The sequence below is a fragment of the Balaenoptera ricei genome, chromosome 16 (assembly GCF_028023285.1).
Source record: "Balaenoptera ricei isolate mBalRic1 chromosome 16, mBalRic1.hap2, whole genome shotgun sequence".
NCBI classification, from domain to species: domain Eukaryota; kingdom Metazoa; phylum Chordata; class Mammalia; order Artiodactyla; family Balaenopteridae; genus Balaenoptera; species Balaenoptera ricei.
Window position 1 is genome coordinate 17,912,266 of NC_082654.1, and position 15,235 is coordinate 17,927,500.

The 15,235-nt window shown below is 35.7% G+C and overlaps 1 protein-coding gene across 14 annotated transcripts in view; it reads right to left on the minus strand.

Moving 5' to 3' along the window:
* VTI1A (vesicle transport through interaction with t-SNAREs 1A) overlaps nt 1–15,235 on the minus strand; it is a 415,946-nt gene that overhangs the window by 320,584 nt on the left and 80,127 nt on the right. The gene's annotated exons all lie outside the window — the stretch shown is intronic.

The following is a 15,235-nucleotide window of genomic DNA, read 5'->3' on the forward strand; positions in this document are numbered from 1 at the left end:
CATCTAAGGCTCATTCCAGCTCTAAAGTTTAAAATTTTAAATGTACAGATGCCACATAAACTTTGGAAGAGTAAATTCATAGTAGAAGGTCTATTTCTACAGGTCACTTAGGCTTTATTTATCATTTATGTCCTAGAAAGCATTCACCTCTTGAAAAAAAGAGAGCTTTTTATTTATTTTTTAATATTGAGGACTCCACAACAATGAACTAATATCACAAATTGGTGTAAGATATAAGCCAATCTTGTTGCTCAAAAATTAAATAGCTTCATTTTTGCAATGGTGCAAAATACTGAAAGAATCCTCATTAAAATTCAAATTTTTCACCAAAATGGTTACATATTTTTAAAAAAGGACTAATGACCATTAATGGGTTGAGAAATTAGTGCTTTAGGCCTGGACTAAATGAGACTACCACTTCCTAAACCACATTTAGATCACTCTACCTCTTTTTAAAGTTATATCATAACAAGGCCAAAGTGATACTGAATCATTTATGAGGTTTTTAGAGTTGAAATATCAGAGTCATACATGTGCAGAAGTATTGTTCTGACATTTGAATTTCAGCAATAGGCAATTCTGAGACATTTCAAGTTATGCAAAGCTTGACATTTCCATGTTAATATACAAAACAATGATGATGTAAAAAGCCACTTCTCTACCAATACTTAAAACTTAAGCACTTAATAAAACTTCAGAAGCACAGGGCTCTAAAATTCAAACCCACACAAGTCCTTAGTTAAAAGCTTTCAATGTTTATCCACATAAAAAGTACACGCTGAACATGCGTCTGCACTAATCTTTTTCATTTATACATGGAAAGGCAAAGAACATTATTAATTAATTGCTTTTCAGATCACTTATTTCCAATTTAACTTTCTTTTCGTTTCTCATATATACATGTCAGAATATTCTTGCCATGAGCTATAGATTATTTAAAATTGTTTCTTAAATGTTAAAAACCACAGTAGATAAAATACAATCAAGTATACTTCACTTTCCGGAACAGCATGAATCTCAGCCAGTTGTAATTTTACAGAAAACTAAAATGAACCACTAAAAAACTAAAAAAAAAAAACCCTAAAATGACGACCATGTCCAGTGATTATCTCCTTAAACACCAAAACTGAAATATTTTGACATGATGATCTCTTGGCAGAAACAGTAAAGACATTTTTTATTTAAAAAGGCTGAAATAAGTAGGGTAATAATGAAGAACAAAATGTATAACATTTTCAAGCTGCAAATCAACAAGCGGGTATTGACTTTTCTTTGAGGTCAATAACAGCTCTTATTGATCTAAAAAGTTAATACCTACTAAGGTCAATATAAGATCTCAAGGGTCAACAAATCTGGATTCGAACTTCCACTTCCTTTCACATATTAATATTGCTGAAATGGGTACAATTGTGTTTGGAGAAATCAAGAAATCATCGTCAGGACGCCAGAATAATCCTAAGAAATAGACCAAGGAAGTTAAAAACACATATGTAGAGTTTTAAAAGTCTGTTACTATAGAATTTTCAGACAGTGACCTTTAGATATAAATCCTAGTATTACACAATTTGGGCAATTAAATAAGGAGAAACAAAAATAACTGAAAATTGTTTTTACAAGTGTTTTGCCTCTTCATGCTATTGACGTATGGAATCTCTCATTCTCTGTAAACATATATATTTGAGAAACTATGATGTGAAATAATTTTTCAAGAATAGCTTTTAGGCACTTTTAAATATCGAGAAAAAATTGTTTTAACTGTAAAATTAAACAGTAACATTTTAGGAACTTTGGAAGAGGAAAAAAATAGGAACCATTTCTATTATCATGATGCACCCTGTTGTGTTCTTTTTAGACTGCAAAATTTTAAAAATATATTGGCTATTGTTCGAATAAGTAAAATGGTCTGTGCACTCTTACACGTCTTAAAGACGGCACATGGGGGTGAATCACATGGACACTGGGACCATGTCCCCATATATATCTCATATTTCTTGGAGTCATAACATTGAGTGATTTACTAGCCTGATCCTTTCAATAGCCAAATAAAAGTTCATCTTGTTCTTTTCAGAATTACTAGAAGTACCGAGAGAAGGAGAGGAAAGAGGAAACAAACTTTCCTAAAGCATTTACTAGTGCCAAAACCTAAGCAAGATGCTCTAGATATACACAGGTCCTGTTAGTTACTGTAAAGGCCAAATTATTGACAGTGGTAATATAAAAGTTAGAAAGGAGAGGCCAGGTCTGCAGCAATGACAATACTACACTATGGGTGGTCAATAAATATGAACACCACTGTGACTGCAACGTACTTAAAAAAAAAAAACCTTATTTAGAACAGTTTTAAATTTACAGAAAATTTATGATATACAGGGCTCCCGTATACTTAATACCCAGTTTCCCCCATAAGTAACATCTTATATTACTGTGGTACATTTGTCATAGCTAATGAACCAATACTGATAATTATTATTTACTAAAGTCCACACTTGGTTCATATTTCCTTAGTTTTTGTCTAACGCCCTTAGGCATTTTGTCTAATGTTTCAGGACCCCATCTAGGATACCACATTACGTTTAGTCACCCTGTCTCCTTAGGTTTCTCTTGGTTGTGACAGTCTGCAATGTTCTTTAAGCACATACTTTAGAAATGAGATAAATAAATTTGCTGACTTGTATCTATTGTCAACACTTAGATGAAAACACACGCAGCAGAATTATCTTTTGTTACAGACCTAAGGAGTATAAATTTGAGAAGTGAACAGAGATAAGTGCCTGGTAGAAAAGAAAGCAAATGATATTGACTCTTTAGTGTGCCCATATAAATAAGAGAGAAAGTTTCATTTGTCACAAATTCTACAAGATTATAACCACTGACCTGACCCATAAGCCAGCTACTCTTCCATCTCATCCCATTACACTGTTACAAGCCAGGGTTTTAATTGACTGATTATGAGGCAGTGAAGTGGACAAGAATAAATAGTACGGCAGAGGAGGATAAACTACCCACGTATATTTGTTCTTTCTCTTCTTTACTATAAAGTTGTGATGAGAAAGTGCTTGTCCAGTTGGAACTATATCTCCCAGCCCCCTTGCACTTGGTGGCACCCTTCTACTAGTTCTTGCCAGTGGAATGTATGTAGCATCAAGGTGTGTCAGTTGCTGTCAATGGACCTTTAAAATCAGGTGTGCCTTCTCCATTCTCTCTTTGCCTTGGGCACTGGCAAAATGTAGAGGCCTCTAAAGCCGGTGCTGGGCAGAGCCGCCAAGTGGGAGGGACCTGGAATTCTGACTCACCACGTGGAAGCCCATCTGCTCATGAGCAGCAACTGCACTGGACTATTCCCAGAGTGAGAAAGAAACTTCACCGCATCAAGCCACTGGGGAATTTGAGGTTTGTCATAGCAGCTAGTGTTATTATGAAAAGTAGCATAATAATGGAAACTAACCTTTATTGAGCACCTATGATAGACAACATGCGTTGAGTGTTTTTATAGTTTACTTCGTGTAACTCTCACAACAACCTCCACAGAGAAGACCGGCAAACATTTTTATATATTAGGAAATGAAGACATGGAAAGGCGAACGAACTTGCCCAAGGTTTCCCAGTTATTAAGTGTCAGAACGAGATTTGAAGCTGGGGTCTGTCTAGTTACAAAGCTCCATGAACCATTCCATTTTGCTTCACTGCAGGTGAAAGATAGGTGATCCTACTTGGCACTTGGATTAAAAAAATAATTCCTATGCATTTTACACACATAACTTTTTTTGGAATCCTCAAAGGACAGCAAAAATTATACATGTGTTCTTCCTATTTTTTATGTGGTAGACACGAAGTCCCAATTTACAAGGGGTGGGTGTGAGATGATTATTTCACTCAAATTTGTTAGCATTTTCCAGATCAAGACGTTATACCAAAATGCCAAAGAGAAAGATCCACTCCACCTTTGTAGCCTGCTGATAATCTTACAGTGTTTAATTTGAGCAGAGTCCAGCAACTCATGGAGGGCACGAAAGAACTGCTGCGCCACAAGGTTTACAGCTAACAAAGGAGAGAACAGAAAGACTGACTTGTTTGCACAACAGTGTGAATTTAAAGAACTATATGGGGTGTGCATCCTACACGAAATCCAAGTAGGAAGAAAAATAAAGCACGGTACCTGTACACAGCAATAAAAATGAGGGGATTCATTACAGTAAGAAAATTCACAGCTGGCAGGCAGTATCAGTGAGGCAATAAGATATGTGCTCCATCTTCATGCTTACCTTTTAGAGTCATAATGTTTGGGGGAAAAAAAAAAAAAAAGGTCTCCTTTTTTATATTAACAAAGTCACTCCAGTCAATCTCTTTAACTCACCTATGTGAAAAATTTGGATGACACTAAAAGTCCTATGCTAACATCGGTGAGAAAAATTGGTGAATCTTTTAAATTTGTGTATCCCTCTTACAACAGAGTTTTGTTTAAGTAACAGGTTCTAATCATCAACAGGTTTGCATAGAGCATCGAACATTAGAGATAATTCACAGATATGCTAATGAGGAAGAGGGAAACATTAAATCAAATAAAACTTAATAGCCATTCTAGTTGGTGAAAATTGATGGCATTTAGGGTAGTATTCAGGGGATCAGTCTACTTAATCTGAACACACAATCTCCATTTTGGATAAGCTAACGTATTGATTGAAACAATGAAGTAATAGATGTAAAAAGATGTACTGAAAGTAGTTGGAAAATTTCAAAGCAGATTATATAATATTATTCCTAATATTAGCATTATTATTTACAGCATGTAACGCAAGGTTGAAAATGACCAAAGACTATAAAGCATTAAAAATCTCTATAACGTATTATGTAAAATACTTACACATCTGACTATTAAGATGGATAGGTGAATTAGAGAGGTTATTCTGAAATAATAAAAAGTTTGAGGGAAAGTGTTTTTAAAATAAATGTTAATCACTTTCAAGTATACTTAATAACTAAGATGAATGTTAGATATGCCATAGGACACACTCTAGAAATTCTCATAAGCCACATACTTGCCCCAATGGTTTACCCACTTTGCTCATGGTTTACCCACTTCCCTAGCTCACCCTTTATTTATTCCATAAGGCTCATCTATTCTGAGTCTTTCCCTGACACTGTGAAATAGACTTAATTACTTCCTCCACCCTGCTTCAAAAACACTAATTATATTCATCATGGGGATTTATAGCTATGTATTTCCCAAACAGATATTTTGCCAAGATATCCCAGCTTATCAAAGGAACTATATATTCTAAGTGCCTAGAAAGGGGCAAGGGTCTGTTCCTTCCTAAATTACATAAAACCTATTTTCCTTTTCAGGTGGGTTGATTATCTCCCCTACCTGACTCCCAAATGCAAACCTTGCTAATAATATTCATTTAAGGCAATATTTTTCTTGTTATTCCAGAGACTGACTTAGCCCAATCCAGATCTAATGAACCCTAACTAATTTCTTAGGGCCCAATAATTGTTTTTGGAATAAATGTTAAGGTTCCACTGTGCTCTGTTCAAGAGCCATGTGTTGCAAATAGCATTGAAAATGGGAATGAAAACAATTATTAAGGTCAACTTAAAAGGTGTATTGTATGTGGACAAAAATAACCTTTTAATGTGGATCAGGACCTTAGGCAATTGACTGTGATGAGATTACCAACATGGAAGATCATGTTAAGACTACCCAACAATATGCTTATTTTTTCTCCAAAAGGGACAGTCTTCAAAAAGCTTTTTTTCTTGTCTGGCTTTAGGGTGGTTTCTTCCTCTCTCTACATAAATAGATATTTATTTAACTATGACTTAGAATTTATATGTCAAGATGCAAAAGGGCAACACAGTGCCAAACATGAATGATGACCCACCATGAGTCTCTTTGATAATGACTTTACTTGGAAAAACGTATCTTCAATAAAAAAATTATTTTTTAATGTTGACTTTGTTCTCTTATGGCAACGTTGGAAAACACTGTAGCCCAACAGGAAATACAGACGAAAGCTTCAAACATAGAGCACATAAAAAAAGCCATTTTTAAAGCTCATGCCCGTCAAGTTTTCCACTTGGTATAAGTCGTATACAAAATCTTAGTCCAATGTGAACTCATGCTGTGAAAATTCTGTGGCACCCACCTCAGAAAATTCTGTTAAATACACAAACATTGCTGAAAAGAAAACTTCTGGGCACTAGAAGTCAGACTCAAAGGGAAAATAAACCTGATTAAAAAAAAAATCCCAAGGAAAGTTATATAAGCACAGTGCAACACGGTCATAAGCTTAACCGTCCTTCACTGTAATATTTGAAAGTAAATTGGCATTTTAGCGACCTGCTTTGGTCGTCTTTCTTTTTCTCAACTCACAGAGATGCAACAGAGTAAGAATGGCTTCACGTGTATCTTACGAACCAACTCGAAAAGTGACAGGCATTACGGGGTAGGACACCTTTAAAAATGAGTATAATACTTTTTAATGGATTAAAAATGAACCCCATGAATTCCCTTGGACCACCTAAGGAGAAGGTTCTCCAAATAGGGTTTAAATGACATCCTTTTCTTACCACTGTGGAGCTCACCAATATCTCAGGGAACCTCACAAAGTAAATTTAAGCACAACTTGAAAATACTCTTTAAGAGCTTCACCCTAAATGACAACCTCCTCTGTTCCTTTCAGAGCAGAACCACAGCTTTTTGAGAAGTAAGACTTTGATAGGGTTGTAATTATAAAGTGATAACTACACATTAAAATGATTCTTTTACCACTTGGCAGACTTTTAAAAACTCATGGGACATGGTCAGGTAATTCTTCTCAGCATCTATAAAAATACCTATTCTAGCAGAGATATCTTTAAGGTTCTGAAAGCATAACCACTTATTCCATCACCCAAAATGATGAATAGAGAAACTTTTTCTAGAGATAACTTTTTCTGTCAGAAAGTTTAACATTTCTAAAGAAAAATCTTTTCTCTAAAATATATGTGGCTGGATAAATAGGTGGTTAATATCAACCCAATTGTATAATCCCATGTTCTGTGTAATCCCATTTTCTGTTCCTATATTGTAGAACAACATAAAGTGTTAACTTGTTATTTCTGCACTAGTTTAAACATGGTAGTGCCTTTCTGAATTCCAATCTGTGCCTAAACAAAATTATTCAGGTTAAAAATCTGAATCAGTGTTTACAGAAAGAACATCCTCTACTCAGATGAACCAAGACTGGGGTATCTTGTCTTTCTAGCTCAGCATCTCTGAAGCACCTGACACCCAGTAGAGTTCAATGAAAGCTTGCTGAATAAGTGAAATACAATATTTGCCTTCTTTCACATAATACTGTACCACTCTCACTAATATTACAGAAACAGAGATTTATTCTTCTACCAACTGGTAACAGCTCTAAGAGCAAGGAACATACAGTTAATACTTTTGGGGTCTACGTTCCCAGGAGTCTTTATAAATATGACTTGTCAGTAAATGGAGGCGAAAACAACAACAACAACTTTCTTACATTTCCTGAGATGTTAGCTCAGTTCCAAAGCTCGCCTGTAACTTCAAAAGTAGTTTTAGGCATTATATTTTATTATTGTGCATTGTTTCAACCATTAATCTTTTCTGTCGATGATAAATTAATACATTCAAGGATTTATATTTTTGAATCAAATTATTACATAGTAAACACTCAAAATACTTCTTGAAGAAAAGAATGAGGGGGAAAAGGAGGAAGGGGAAGAAGAGAAGAAAGAAGTTTAATTATAATGAAGAGGAAGAGATAGAAGAATAAGAAAATGTCAGCAGACATGGAAGAAACTCCTGAAAAAATAAAGAAAATGACTAACTTTTGGTTTGGTAAAAACATGGTCTCAATAGATATTTCCAAACCTGACTAAAATTTCTAAGTGAGTTCTATAGTGAGTTGATTAAAATAAGAATATTTTATCAAGAGCCAAAAGATAGAATATGATAAAGTTGCAGTATCATACTCCATAATCCCCATATAACCCCATGAAAGGCTCAGGTAAACTCCATCAGTTAGTTCAGCCAAGGCTTTGAGACAACTAAAGATACAAAGGAAGGCACTTCACATCTAAAATGCATTTGTTCAGATTCTTTAAATAAGTTCTGAACATGAAACATTTTGTTTGGTTTTTAAAAATGTAAGCTGATACCACTATTGATTGCTTTTCCTGTATGAACTCTTAAAAAAAGACATAGACACAGTAGAAACAGAAACAGTGGTGTACATAAATTACCTAATTCTCATAAAAATGCTGTAATTCTAAGATCTGTTTTCCAGAAGAAAAAGAAGTACTCCATATGTTTCCCTGACTATTTGGTCAAATGAATGAAGATTTTGATGAGGTAATCATATAAAGCAAAAATAAACTGAATGCCTGTAAAATAGGCCTGTGGAAGTATATTCTTAAAATGGGAAATATCTGCAGCTTAAAATTAGGTAACTATAACATAGTATTGAAATATTGAAATTGAAGTAAAATCCATATTTTTTATTTAAAAAAATACACGTCAAAGGGTAAAAGCTTTGGTAAAAATGTACAGAACTTCCAGCTGTAAGATGAATAAGGCCTGAGGATCTAATGTAAAATATGGTGACTATAGTTGATAACACTGCATTATATAATTGAAATTTGCTAAGAGTAGAACTTAAATGTTTTCACCAAAAAAAAAAAAAAAAAAGATAAACATGTGAGGTGATGAATATGTTACCTAACTAGATGATGGGACTCTTACACACACACACACACACACAAATGAGAGAGAGAGAAAATCTTCATAGAAAGGAAATGGGACTGCCAAGGAAACTCTCAAATAGAAATGGACTAGGGCTTCCCTGGTGGCACAGTGGTTGAGAATCCACCTACCAATGCAGGGAACACGGGTTTGAGTCCTAGTCCGGGAAGATCCCACATGCCGCGGAGCAACTAAACCCGTGTGCCACAACTACTGAGCCTGTGCTCTAGAGCCCGTGAGCCACAACTACTGAGCCCACGTGCCACAACTACTGAAGCCCTTGCGCCTAGAGCCTGTGCTCTGCAAGAAGAGAAGCCACTGCAATGAGAAGCCCGCACACTGCAACGAAGAGTAGCCCCCTCTCACCACAACTAAAAAGAAAACCCGTGCACAGCAACGAAGATCCAACGCAGCCAAAAATAATAAATAAATAAATTTATTTTAAAAAAAAAGAAATGGACTAATCTTCTGTATCAATTCTATAACAAATAAGACTTGGGTAGAAAATATTTCTTTTATGAAAATAACTTATAAATACATAACATTGGTATTATTCTTACTCAGAAAATCTACCTTTGCATTTCCCTAATAAAACAAGATATACAAGAAATTGTGATAAACGTGCTATTTTTTAAAAAGAATGTTAAGTGGTGTTAAATATAGGGGAAAATATATTTTGACAAAAATAAAGTGGTATAATGTAGTCCCTTTTGGCTTACTGGATAGGTTACTAGCTATTCTTGTTGCCAAGTATTGCCTAACTAAGGTAAGATAAATAATTATTATAGCTCCTAAATAGACAATTCTCGAATCCAATATCACCAATATTAGCAGACACAGCCATATTTATTACCTGTATTTCACAGGGAGTGTAGGTGTTAACAATGCAAGCTACCTGCCTGAATTTTTGTACACATGTGTAGTTATACATATATACACATGTATATGAGATTCAATGAGATGACTTATCCAGTTCAAACAGACACAGATGAAAAACTAACACTGAAAACAGGACTTCTAACTCAACTTCACTATGCACAGGTATCACTGCTGATCTTGTTAAAATGCAGATTCTGATTCAGTAGATCTGAGGAGACCCAAGATGCTGCATTTCTAACAAACTCCCAGGGGATACCGATGCTGCTGGTCCCAAGCCCCGCTTTGGGTAGAATGGAACTAACCCATTTCTCTTTAGACTGACACAAAATTAAGCAAAGTGACAATGTATGTTTATACTCAGAACCTACCTGAAGTGAAGATTTCTAGAGAGGAAAAAAAAAATCTTTTGTGAGGCAATTTACAAAATCTTTCTATATACATTATTTTATTTATGCCTCTCACAAACTCTAGAAAATAGGTATCATCATCTTTATTCCTCAAATAAAATATTATCATAAACTTGGTTTTAAGCTCAGATTTATAATCACAAGTGTCCATTACCACCAGCCTAATGGACTGGCCATTGTCTGTGTAAAGCCCTACCAGGTACAAGGACTAATAAGTCCCCATTTGTTCTGGGGATATCCTCAAGGAAGAATCTTTGGGATCGCATGCCAAATGTTAAGGAAATTAATGACAAATTTCAAGTTCCTTGCTCCTGAATGACTTTTAATAAGGCTACAATTTCTCCTGCATCTTCACCATCCAATCCTTCTGTTCCTTTCAACTAGTAAAAGGACTAAATCTTGGATTATTATAATATACCTCCTAACATGTCTCCTTGTTCCCATTCCTCTGCCACTCCTCCCCTACAATCCTTGTCCTCCATGATTCAGATCAGGCCACTTGCCTGTTGAAAGCTCTCCAATGGCATCATACCCTACAAGTCAAATTCAGACACCTGGGGCCCCATAAAATCTCACCCTATGTGGCTCTAACCTAATTGTATACCACGCCCATTGCTCACTTTGCTTCAGCCATACTGATCTTCTTTTTGTTGCCTGAACACCCCAAACATCTTCTCATTTCAGAGCCCTTGTGCTTGCTTTTTCCTCTTGGAATTAACAGCCCCACGTGTGCTTACTAATGGCATCTTTGTGCAGTTCAAGACTCAGCTTACAAGGCACTTGTCTAGGAGGTCTTCCCTGACTAGCTAACCTAAGATAGATTTCACTAGCTACTCTTTCATACCCTGCTTCATTTTGCCACCATCTGAAATAATCTTGTCCATTTATTTATTAATTAAAAAAATGTCTGTCTCATCCTGCTCCCGGCTCCTTCCTGTTCTGATACATAAGCTACCTAGGAACAGGGATGTTGGCACATGGCACACAGTATTCAATAGTTAGTTTCTGAAGAAAGTATATGAAAAGGAACTTAACAGATGTCAGAACATGACTTACTCTGACTACAACAGGTCACTTTGGTATGTGGTCATCTAGGTATGTGGGGCCCATTCATTTTTCAGTGTGGTTTATTGGTTAAGAGCATGGAATCAGCATGGAACCAGATAGTCTGGTTGTACTATTTCCTAGCTCGATTAATAAGTGTGGGCAAATAACTTAATCTCTCTGTACCTTGGGTTGTGGTAAGGATTAAAGAGATGGTAAATACAGAGTACTGAGAACAGCGTGCGGCCCGTATTAAGTGTTCAATAAACACTGTATGATGTCTACACATGTCCAATCGCCAGGCCAGGGTGGGGAACCTGCGGGGCCCTTGGGGAAGGATGGAGCACCTCTTATTCATGGCAGGAAGGCTGGCAGAAGCACAGCACCCAGTTGTAGAGAGATCACTGACCAAATGGGACATCAGAGCTAGGTGGCTTGAAGTGACGACTGAGAGAAAGGGTGCAAACCCATAAGGCTTCGATACTCGGGGATGGCAGAAGCAAGGTTGGTAAATGGTGCAGATCACTCTTCAAAGATGTGAGGCTACTGACTATAGACAAACACTCTCCTGGTTCCAGAGGTGTACTGCCAGGTGCACTGGGCCCATTTAGGGTATAGGCTGGGACACTGGTGAGCATCTTAAACTACCTGTTTACATACTGAAAGAAGAGAGTGAGCCTTGCATTTCTGCCCATGTATAATTTCTCTTTCAACCTATTTCTTTTATTCATCATACAGCTTCCATTAGTTTTGTGCCTATTGTAATTCTGGGATATTTAATTCAGAGAAAAAAATAATCCTAATTTCAGCATTAAGGGCAGATGACTCAAAGTTTTAAATATTAATGCCCTGACCTCAAACAAAATAGGTATCGCCATAGCTAAGAGTCATATCTGACTATTAATAGTAGATGAAAAAAGAGTCACTTTTTATTCACAGATTCTGGGACAAGAATTTATAAGAAATGCTAAACTGGATCATGCCAATGGCTCATACAACCACCAGAGTGTTTGGTCTTTGATGGTCACTCCCAAGGAAGTTTGCTAATGAGTCTGATAATTGTGCCTCTTGATGTCAGTCTCAGAGTGAGGTGTCCTAGCATCAGCTCTTTAGTTCAGTATCATATATTCTTCCACCTGTCTCTTCATTTCTAAATGGAGTTGTTCAATTAACTTGTAACCTCATCAATTTTCTCAAATAGAAAGGAAGCCACGGAAGAAACCTGACTGGTATTAGACTCAATATATATCAAGGTGTAAATGGCGCTTAGAAATAATCATGTATTGATGCATTTGCTCAGACCAAGTACATTCTAGACATGAGTCCCCCCTGCTGAATAGTTCAGCAGCTATTCTTAAAGAGACAATAACTGCCAATTTGAAAAAATAACTTTTAAAAATGTCAAAAATGACTCAAGAATTTTAGAAGATGAATTTTATTATTTACTAGGAAGATGCTAGTGGTCAATATGCTTTCTATTCTATTACACAAATAATTGATTATATATAATAATCAAAATTTCTTTTATGATATTTGCCAATAATGGTCATCAAGAAAAATTTACAGATTTTTGTCGAAATCTTTTGCCAATAATTTTCAGAGATAACCACTTATGCTGATGAAAACATAAAAATGATGACTTTTCCAGAGCCCTATTTGCTTTCTAAGCACTTGGACATATATGACCTAATTTTACATTATAACAACCTTATGGGATATATAGAATCTGATGTCAGGTTTCCATTTGGCAAATAAAAGAACATGTACAGAGAGGTTAAGTATTCCTCAAAGTCACACAGCTGACTAATAGCAGGGCCAGGGGATGGGATTGCTGTCTCTTTCTCCAATTCAGTACATCAGACAATAATTCCTATATTTTGTGGCCAAGTAAAATTTCAAAAAACATTTCAAAGGGCCCAAATAGGGTTGCCAATTTTGTTATTTTTCCAGGTAAAGAAAAAAATATATATATAACTTCCACCTACTATTTCTATCATATCATAAAACTATCCTTTCTTTTATCACCCCAAAATGGGAAAAACATGATCTTAGAAAACGCGTAGTTTTTCAAATTAATGACGTTTGCTTTATAAGAAAATCACTATTTTTTACTTTTTTCCTCTCATTTTGATGTGGACTCATGAAAATGCTTGTTGTGGTCTAGAACCAGTTCTTAGACCAATACTTGCAAACCATTTCCCTCTTTTGTGCCGCCTCAAAAGTCATCATAGCTCTTCCACATCTATGCCTTCTTGCATTTCACAGTCTTTAAGAAGAAACCAATAAGTGCTAAAAGTTTTTCCTTTTGAAAGATGCTGTTCCTCTACTGATACTGTAACAAGATTATTACTATCATAAATTTACATCACAAACACAGAGCTGTTGACTGACTGGATATAACTAGGCTGCGTGCTAGCAGGGAAGCAAGAAATGGAGAAGCAACATGGTGCCCGCCACAATTACTTTTTTCCCCCACATTACAGTAAGAAGCAAGGGCAGGAAAAATGCTTTGTGCCTGCTTTCTCATTTCTCCACCCACTTTCAAACTCATCCAAGGAAATGAATCATGATGACTTCTGTCTAGGTGTGTGCCACATCTGTCTTTACCTCCACAAAGCCCACTCTTATTCCTCCTCTTAGACTTGGTTTTACAGTCTGTGAGAAGTTCCCAGGCTTTTATATATGTATTATAAAACATACAAATATCTAATTTTATAAAACTTTAGAGTTAATTTACCATTGTATTCTACTAAAAAGTCCAAGGGAACTGAGGTCGGTTTTGGGGACACTCTTAAATTGGCATTTTCCATGTTGATTGTATTGATAGTTTGATGTTACATTTTAGTACACACCAAAAGGAATAACTATCAAATCATGATCTTATAACCTTGATCAGTGCATGATCCTCCAGAATCTGTGATCCTCTTTGTTGATTTCCTTCAGCTTTGGGAGGGAGCTACATGAATGGGGTTGTGAAAGAGAAAAGGCAGCCCAATCAGCCAAATCAATTCCAGATGATTAATGATTTCTTTTATGAATGGCCAGTGATCAGTGTCATAGCAAGAATATCCCCAACCCAACCCAGTCCCCTGTGGAAAGAGGCTCACCAATGGGATGCTTTGTCAAAGAAGGTTCCCTGATGTTCAACAGGTATAGTGACACATTCCCCAAAATAACACTTCTTAAAAATTCCTTTAACACAAATTTCAATCACAATACTTTTTTTTTTTCTATGAAAGATAAATGCCTGTATATCATCAAATGACCACACATTAATAATAATACTTATATTTATATAGTGTTTTATGGTGTATAAACTATTTTAACTTATGCTATCATTTCGTAGGAATATTCTGCAACAGACAGTATTATTTCCATTCTATTGAAGAAGAAACAGACTCAAAGAAGTTATGTGATTTGTTTAAGGTCACACAGACAAGGGCCAGAACCCAAGGCTGGTCCTTTGACCTCACGTTCAGGGCGCTTCTCATTATAAACATTCTTTGTAAGGACAGTCACTTCTTAAGGTGAGCCCAAGGAATAAAAGAACAATTGAAAGCTGGCTTTTATTCCAATCAGGGCAGAACGCCAATCTATCAATAACCTCAGAAAGAAGGGCTGCTCATACTATTAAAAAATCTGGGAGGGTTGATGATTTTCTTCAGTTTTCTCACCATTACTATAATGCCAATGCCATTTGTGCTCATTCTATTTGATTTCTTAGAATTCACCACATAAGCCAGCCAATATAGGATAGCCATGAATTCAAGCAAAGGAAACACTGGCCATTCATAAGATAAATCATTTGGAATCATTTTCATTATACCTGCTCTTACAAAATAAATATTATTTTTTATAACACTAAATTTTTAAAAAAATCAATGGAAATGTTGTTGACTACATATTTTTGTTGTCCATATACGGGGCAAGAGGTATCCATAAATATATAAAATAGATGATATGTAATCTATACTTTGCAAATAGCTAAATAATAAGAAACTGATAAGTACAAAGGGGTTAATGGATATTTATTTACTAGGTAAAAAAAACACTCATTGCGTGAAACCTCAATAAAGAAAAAGCATGTCTATTTCAAGTAGACTCGTCCTAGAAGTCAAAATAGGGTTGCGTTTTCTGAAATTAGTAACTA